A 9,680-nucleotide genomic window follows, 5' to 3' on the forward strand; every position below is an offset into this window, starting at 1 on the left:
TTGTACATTAAAATTTACTTGTATAACTGCAGTAATATAAGTGGTTAAATAAAAGGCCACATAAAGTCATCATAACTGGCTTTATGTGGAATCATAATAATGGACCGATAATGCAATAAACATCTTAAAATATGTAATATATATTAAAATAAGAAGAAACTTCTATTTGAATAAATTATGAGTTTTAAATTATACGCTAACTTGTATTGTTCACTTACATCTTTAACAGTTTATTGTTATTTTTGCATTATATTATTATTTTTAAATCATTTAACTAATAATATCATTTTTTACAATACATTTTTATTAGTTTGTCCACTGCAAATAAATAAAATAAAATCCTGTTAAAATGACAGTAAAAATCTGGTGACAAAAACAGACTTCAAACAGGAATTAATTAATAAATTAAGTATTTAAATCTGCTGTGTACATTAAATTGTATTTTTATATATAGGTGGTAAAATAAAAAGCCACATAATGATTTAGTCATTATTTAGAAGTCATCATAACTGGCTTTCTATGAACAATACAAATTATGCAATAAAAATCAATCACACAATTAAAAAGATAACATAAAACCCTAATGTGTGCATAATAATAATATAAGAAACGTGTCGTATTTGGAAAAAAAAAAAAGCCTTTTTCTATTGTAAATTATATGCTAAGTAGTGTTGTTTACTTACAAAAAACTATTTCAATAAAATTTTCTTTTGTAGTATTTTACAATAAAATAGCATACATCATCCAGTTCTCAGCACCTTTAATCCCATCCCATTTCCTGAATGCTAAGTTAGTTAACCAATTAAAAGATATTTAGTGAACATTTTTTATATTGTTTTTCCGTTAAAAGTAAATACTGACATCCCTTATCTGACTCACTCCACAGAGGTTCACTCATTCTGTATCTATGTCATCGGAGCAGGGATGTGGCTGTCCCCTCCAGGAAAAGTCCTGTTTTTCCTCATGAGGAAGAATTAACCTCTCAGACATTACCACAGCGAGCCTGCGGTGTGCAGTTTTAGGGCGAGTGTTTCCCTGCTTCACCACAGGCTGTGGCCCCATGGGCCCCCGTCCTGCCCTCTAATTAGATTACCCAACATTCCCAATTTCGTCGGGCTGTGCTCTGGGCAGCCCTTACCTTTAGAGAGCTGTAATATGGGGTCTTAAAGAAAGGAAATGACCTAAATGGCTGTCAGACAGGCTTTTGTTACACCCGATCGTGTGCTGACAAAATCACATCTGTGAAATCGCAGGCCCTTCTCAGGATTTACAACCCAGCAAAAACGTTTGCTGAAACGGCGCTTCATGCCACACAGTATGGAGAGACGTCACTGGAAGGTATTTCAAAAAACAAAAGGATGCCTTTTTTGTCCACATAATAAAAGTCACTGGAGTCCACTGTCATTTTGAGACCCACTGACTTTCATTGTATGAATTTAGAATGACTCTTTACTTGACTCGTACGCATACATGGCGTTCAATGCATGCGCAGTTTTGAGCAATCTCTCGTCATGAGTTACAACCCATTTAAATATATTTGTATTCTTTAATGCTAGATGAGGGTTCTTACTAACCTCTTTGCACAATCTGTCGTCTGTGTAGGCCTCCATCGTCGCTGTAGCTTGCATGCGTTCCTGTCTGTTCTGTTTATGCAGGTTTTCTTTGACTACTTTGTTAATCGACGCCCCCAGGGCACAGTTGCCACCTTGTGGAAAAAATAATTACTGCAAAAACAATTAAATGCGCATGTGCGTCCTGCATATTTTACCTTTAAAGGAACTTGGCCTGGGAAACAACATCAGAGTGAAATATCAAACATGTCCAAAACAAACATACCAAAGCTTGTGGCTTCACAAAATTACAAATTTACATGTGTTGGGCTTGCAAGATGATTCTCAGGAGAACTGAGCGTGGGTCTCTCAGATTTCACAGGGTAGAGGTGCTGAATTTGAGTGATGTTCTGTCATTAATCATCTTTGCAGAACAGTAGGAGGCAATCCAACAGAGCACAGGAATGTTTGAGCGAAAGGTTCACCTCTCTTCGTCTCACTTCATTCAGATACTTCAAGCAGAAGAAGGTCATTCACACTTGTAACAAAACTTGTCATGTTTTTATCGGGTAAAATAGTAAACAGTTCATTTGGGCTGCAGGTTCAAAAGTCTGACCTTCTTCATGTCCACGTTGCTTCAAGTCCTTTCTTCCTCCACTTTCCAACACTACTGTTCAAAGGTTTTTAATGTAAAGCTCTTATGCTCACCAAGGCTGCATTTATTTAAAAGAAAATATACTAAAACAGTAATATTATGAAATATATGTGACCTGCGCAGTCAAAATGAGGAGCTACAGGCAAAACAAGTGAAAAATGTCAATTTTGGTCGAATTTGAGGTTTTCACCAAAAAAAAGAAAAAAGAGTTAATTAAGCCCTCGTCTAGCGATCCCAATGGGGATCTTTATTTGTTTTCTGAGAGGAGTACCTTTCCTTTGTCCATTAAAAATGCCGTTTTCTTCTTGCTTCTGGATGACTGGCGCTTCCTCTCAGCTTTGGTATCGTTTTAAAACGTAGCACTCCAACTTTGTGAATATTCATCCCTGATAGCACACGTACATCTCGGAGACGTCTATTTGATGTGTGTGTTTACGTCTGGGAGACGTATTTTTTAGAGTGTTTGCTCATCTGCAATACGTCTATAATACGTTTCCTGTCAGATGTCAAATAGACGTTTAGAAGATGTCTTTAAGATGTTTTTGATTTAGAATGTATGCAAAACTGCTTTCCAGATGAAGTGATCTTTAACAGACAACTTGCAGACGTACGTGTGCTCTCGATGGTTGAGTCTGAAACAATGAAATGTGATTTTAAAACTCATGCTGATGGAAACAAAACGATCGTACTCGCGCTGACGACAGATCCTCAAAGACGCCGCAATCCGATATAGCCTACACAATACTACACAGAATTACAGTATTTAAAAAAAAAAAAATCTGTCAGTGTCTTGGCGAGTATTCACGCAAACATTATCTGTTATGTCTTCAGTGAACGTTTGGTTAACTGTTGGGGAAAAACATCTGGTGTGTAACATTATATTGGATCCGTGTGGTACCGTAGGTTTTAATATAGATAAGCTGTCTGTTTGATTAATGTTGATCAAACAATTGAGGAATTATGAAAAAAAGTTTAATATATATTTCGATAACTCGATTTTTCAAGTTAAATTGACTTGCTCACTCTATCCACTTCAAACAGGTGTAGCTCAGTCTTTTTTTTTTTTTTTTTGTCAGATTCCAACAAATCATACATCATTTTGAAGGTTTTTTAATAGAGAATGAAATGATCATTAACTAATTTTTGATAATTTACTCATTGCGACTCATTTTGCCAGCACGGGTCACATATTTTATTACAAACCCGATTCCAAAAAAGTTGGGACACTGTACAAATTGTGAATAAAAAAGGAATGCAATAATTTACAAATCTCATAAACTTATATTTTATTCACAATAGAATATAGATAACATATCAATTGTTGAAAGTGAGACATTTTGAAATGTCATGCCAAATATTGGCTCATTTTGGATTTCATGAGAGCTACACATTCCAAAAAAGTTGGGACAGGTAGCAATAAGAGGCCGGAAAAGTTAAATGTACACATAAGGAACAGCTGGAGGACCAATTTGCAACTTATTAGGTCAATTGGCAACATGATTGGGTATAAAAAGAGCCTCTCAGAGTGGCAATGTCTCTCAGAAGTCAAGATGGGCAGAGGATCACCAATTCCCCCAAATGTTGTGGCGAAAAATAGTGGAGCAATATCAGAAAGGAGTTTCTCAGAGAAAAACTGCAAAGAGTTTGAAGTTATCATCATCTACAGTGCATAATATCATCCAAAGATTCAGAGAATCTGGAACAATCTCTGTGCGTAAGGGTCAAGGCCGGAAAACCATACTGGATGCCCGTGATCTTCAGGCCCTTAGACGGCACTGCATCACATACAGGAATGCTACTGTAATGGAAATCACAACATGGGTTCAGGAATACTTCCAGAAAACATTGTCGGTGAACACAATCCACCGTGCCATCCGCCGTTGCCGGCTAAAACTCTATAGGTCAAAAAAGAAGCCATATCTAAACATGATCCAGAAGCGTAGGTGTTTTCTCTGGGCTAAGGCTCATTTAAAATGGACTGTGGCAAAGTGGAAAACTGTTCTGTGGTCAGACGAATCACAATTTGAAGTTCTTTTTGGAAAACTGGGACGCCATGTCATCCGGACTAAAGAGGACAAGGACAACCCAAGTTGTTATCAGCGCTCAGTTCAGAAGCCTGCATCTCTGATGGTATGGGGTTGCATGAGTGCATGTGGCATGGGCAGCTTACACATCTGGAAAGGCACCATCAATGCTGAAAGGTATATCCAAGTTCTAGAACAACATATGCTCCCATCCAGACGTCGTCTCTTTCAGGGAAGACCTTGCATTTTCCAACATGACAATGCCAGACCACATACTGCATCAATTACAACATCATGGCTGTGTAGAAGAAGGATCCGGGTACTGAAATGGCCAGCTACAGACTGTTATAAAAAGAAGAGGGGATGCCACACAGTGGTAAACATGGCCTTGTCCCAACTTTTTTGAGATGTGTTGATGCCATGAAATTTAAAATCAAATTATTTTTCCCTTAAAATGATACATTTTCTCAGTTTAAACATTTGATATGTCATCTATGTTGTATTATGAATAAAATATTGAAATTTGAAACTTCCACATCACTGCATTCTGTTTTTATTCACAATTTGTACAGTGTCCCAACTTTTTTGGAATCTGGTTTGTATTTATTCCTGTGAACAAAGCTGAATTTTCAACATACTTCAGTCTTCAGTGTCACGTGATCCTTCAGAAATCATTCTAATATGATTTCAAGAAACAATTATTATTCATTATTTAAAAACAACAGAAAAAAAAAAACAACAAAAAACATTGCATTGTCACATCTGATGGTCTGTGTATAATTTCTATAATTATTTTTCAATTCAAACACAGCATGAAACCCATTGTAATGGTTCATATCATTCCAAACAGTAGTTATTCATTTATACTGTAGTTGCGCACCCATCAATAATGTCCATCTGTCCATTCATCCATCTTGAACCCTGTAAATGCTCAAATACATGCTGTATACCACAAATGGGACAAACTAAACAATAATTAATTATAAAAAAATAAAATTGTAATACAATTATATTTCAATTTAAATTAAGTTGAATAATATAATTTGCATAAAAAATGTAATAAAACATTTTATTGTAAAAAAAAAAAAAAAAAAACTAAAAAAAATAGTAATCTCAGACTTGGAGGTCTTTCCTAAGATGCAAACAGTTCCTCAAAACACAAGGGAAGAATTTGTCTTCTTGGTCTGAAAATCCTCAAAATTTCCAGCTGTATGAGACAAGCCAGAAAAATTCACAAGAAAAGCTGCAAGCAAACCATAAGAAGCTGATGAAACGGAGTCAAGAATGAAGCAAAACCCTGCCGTAAGCTACATCTACACCAGCACCACATGCATCTTGTGCAGCTCTGCCAGAGGAAAATGAGTGAAACCTCTCTCATACATAAATATGGTGAGCGCTTACTTGACCGTTTCACAGCTGTTCCTGGTTAGCGGTTTTCTCAGAACGTTTCACACGAACTCTCAGAGCTGTACAAGCAAATGAACATGAATCATATTGTCTAAAACTAATCCAGACGTGCCATTGTACTCCAACCTCAGAGGATGCTAGTGTGTAGTGTGGGTAAACTAGAGAAATTAAACACAGAAAAATTCAGGGGGATAAAATCAATCAATTTATTTGGCAGTGATCCTTCATAGATTTCAACAGTAGTTACAGCAGGATTTATCATATTGGCAACAATAATGCCCTGTCTACATGATAAGCACAAGAGATAACTAAACAGAAGCATAAATAGGGCGTATTTTCCACTTTTGATTACTTCTGTACTCTTGATAAAGGCATCTGCTAAATTATTACATGCATACTTGCGTTGGTAAGTGGGATCACTTTTTTTTTAAATAGAAAATAATACTTATTTCTCAGTAAGGATGCACTAAATTGGTAAAAAATAAAATAATATATTCATAGTAATACAAAAGTTTTCTATTTCACATTAAGGGAGTTTTTCAAACATTCTATTCATAAAAGAATCCTGAAGACAGACACTATCACAGTTTTACAAAGATATTTTTGCAGCATTACCGTTTTCACTACTATTAATAATAATAATAAATGTTTCTTGAGCAGCTAATTAGCATTACGATGATTTCTGAAGGATCATGTGACACTGAAGACTGGAGTAATGATGCTGAAAATTCAGCTTTGATCACAGGAATAAACTACATTTTAACATATATTCAAATAGAAAAGTTATTTTAAATTGTAATAATATTCAGAATATCACTGATTTTAATGTATTTTTGATTAAATAAATGCAGCCTTTGTGAACATTAAAGGGTTAGTTCACCCAAAAATGAAAATTCTGTCATTAATTACTCACCCTCATGTCGTTCCACACCTGTAAGGCCTTCGTTCATCTCCAGAACACAAATTAAGATATTTTTGATAAAATCTGATGGCTCAGTGAGGCCTTCATTGACAGCAAGATAATTAACACTTTCAATGCCCAGAAAGCTACTAAAAACATATTTAAAACAGGTCATGTGACTACAGTTGATCAACCTTAATGTTATGAAGCGAAGAGAATACTTTTTGTGCACCAAAATAATGACTTTATTCAACAATTTCTAGTGATGGGTGATTTCAAAACACTGCTTCATGAAGCTTTATAGCTTTATGAATCTTTTGTTTTGAATCAGTGGTTTGGAGCATGTATCAAACTGCCAAAGTCACGCCCCCCCAGTGGTGAGCCACTGAAATTTCAAAACACTTATGAAGTAACGAAGCCTCGTTTGATGAAATCACGTGACTTTGGCAGTTTGATACACGCTCAGAACTACTGATTCAAAACAAAAGATTCGTAAAGCTTCATGAAGCAGTGTTTTGAAATCGCCCATCACTAGATATTGTTGAATAAAGTCATTATTTTGTTTTTTTTGGCGCACAAAAAGTATTCTTGTTGCTTTATAACATTAAGGTTGAACCACTGTAGTCACATGAACTGATTTAAATATGTTTTTAGTAGCTTTCTGGGCATCTGAAAGTCTTAATTACCTTGCTGTCAATGGAGGCCTCACTGAGCCATCGGATTTTATCAAAAATATCTTAATTTGTGTTTCGAAGATGAAGACTTTAAAGACTTCTTTCAAAAACAAACAAACAACAAAAAAAAACATCTTCCTGATCCCAAACTTTTGAATGGTAGTTTATGTGTGTTAGCATGTTTGGCCTTGCAAAAAGATTGATATGGTCAATTCCCCTTGTCCATCATATTCATACATAGTATGATCATAGTAATCATCAGAAATCCTCTCACTCTTAAGTCTTTCCAGAAATGTCCATGACATGTTACTGAACATCTGAAAGGTTACTCCATCTCAGTCAGAACCTCAGACTTCACACAGAGATACGCTCTCAGTATCCCGCTGACAGCTGAAAAACCAATCAGATGTGTACATGCTTCTAACAGAAATGTGGAACAAATTAAACTGCTAAAAAATAGAGAGTTTGGATAAGAGAGAAAAGTTATGCAAGAGAAGGTGACAGAAACTTTTGTTTGTTTGAATGAATGAAGTACTAATGCGGTTGTATATTTTCTCTAGAACTAAAATTGTAGAAAAATCAAGACATGCTAAGATTGAGTAAACGGCATCAAGTTAAAGAAAATTGGGTTGTCAGCCATTCACGCCATGGCATGAACAAGCTCCTGATTGGTTTGGCTGTAGCAGGCCTTCACTTCGAGCCAACACTCAGAAACTACACAGGAAGTGACTTTTAACAACCCACCGCAATTATCGCATGCTCATTGGCCTGGAAGCACAAGGCCATAATCAATTAGCAATCTGTGGTGAGCACAGGAGAACAAGTCTGGCGAGGTCAGTCCATGTAGACGCAAATTTGGGGGATAGTCCGGGATCCTGTTTTTGTCAGACAGGGGTTACGCTATAAAAACAGCTAAATTTATGAAATGTGGTCACCGGGGCCTTTCCAGTTGTGCGAGTGTAAAGCTGGCCCACAGAACAAATTGGAGAGCTGATGATCTGCATCACGTAAGGAGGCCTTGGGGTCAGGTAAACAGAGAAACCGCAAGTTTAACAGCATCTGTGAAAGACGTGTTTATGACAACAGTGTGTTTACTATTTGTAGGAAGAGATAAATATAGAAATATGTGGAAAATGGTCTAAAAAATTGAAATATATTACAATTTAAAATGTATATACATTCAAATGTTTGGGGTCAGTAACATTTTTCAGTAATGTTTTTGAAAGAAGTCTCTCTTACTCACCTGATCAAAAATACAGTAAAATACTGTAAAACTTCAGTGTCACATGATTCTTCAGAAATCATTCTAATATGATGATTTTGTGCTCAAGAAACATTTATTATTATCAATGTTGATAACAGTTGTGCTGCAATATTTTTGAGGAAACTGATATTTTTTTCAATGGACCAATGAAAACCCTGATATTTTACCAGTGGTGTGTTCTCATTCTCTCAGTCTGACACACACCCCTCTCTTCCTGCAATGTCACAAAGTTTGGCTGGGCTACTTTTACACTGTTGCTGCGAGTGTTTTTTCATGTCCGCGGATGAATCGACTCAAAATAACGTGATATTGCGAATTTTACCAGGGGAGCTCTCCAAAAACGCAAATTTTGCCCCGCGGAACGCGATTTTTACCGTGGGACCCCCCTGAAATGCAATTGGGCTAACTGAATTTAGGTAATGTGTTTTTTTGTGTTTTTTTGTTCTTAATTTATTACTGACTGTTTACTTCTGTTTTTTCAGTTTGAAATCAAGCTTTCTTGTGTGGTGTGAGAGCAACTGCAACAAGGTTACTGTTTCGAGTCTTGTGCTTTTTGAAGCTTGAAAATAATGATTGCCTTGACAAAATGGATGGACAAAAAAAAATAGATATTAAAATATCTATAGTATACAATATATGGTGGTTTCCCCATGGTGTTTAAAATTATACTGAATATTGATCATTTTCAGGTAATTGTATTGAAGTTAGAAACTCCAGTATTGTGACCACTAATTCATGCACTTCATCAATAAGGTGAAAGTGCTTTGTTTAAAGTAGCTATTTTCTAGATCTATGATTTGACGAAATATTTTTTGATAATTTATTAAAGATTGCTGGCTAAAAAGTAATTAGTACTTTGAGTAGTTTGTGAGAAGAGTAATTTGTACTTTTACTGGAGTACTTATTTGACAACAGTACTTTTACTTGTAATTGAGTATTATTTCAGCACTTGTAGTTAGTACACATTTTCAGTGCTCTTTCCATCACTGAATGTGTGTGTGTGTATATATATATATATATACAGTACAGTCCAAAAGTTTGGAACCACTAAGATTTTTAATGTTTTTAAAAGAAGTTTCGTCTGCTCACCAAGGCTACATTTATTTAATTAAAAATACAGTAAAAAACAGTAATATTGTGAAATATTATTACAATTTAAAATAACTGTGTACTATTTAAATATATTTGACAAAGTAATTTATTCC

Source organism: Megalobrama amblycephala, linkage group LG16, assembly GCF_018812025.1.
Source record: "Megalobrama amblycephala isolate DHTTF-2021 linkage group LG16, ASM1881202v1, whole genome shotgun sequence".
Classification (NCBI taxonomy): domain Eukaryota; kingdom Metazoa; phylum Chordata; class Actinopteri; order Cypriniformes; family Xenocyprididae; genus Megalobrama; species Megalobrama amblycephala.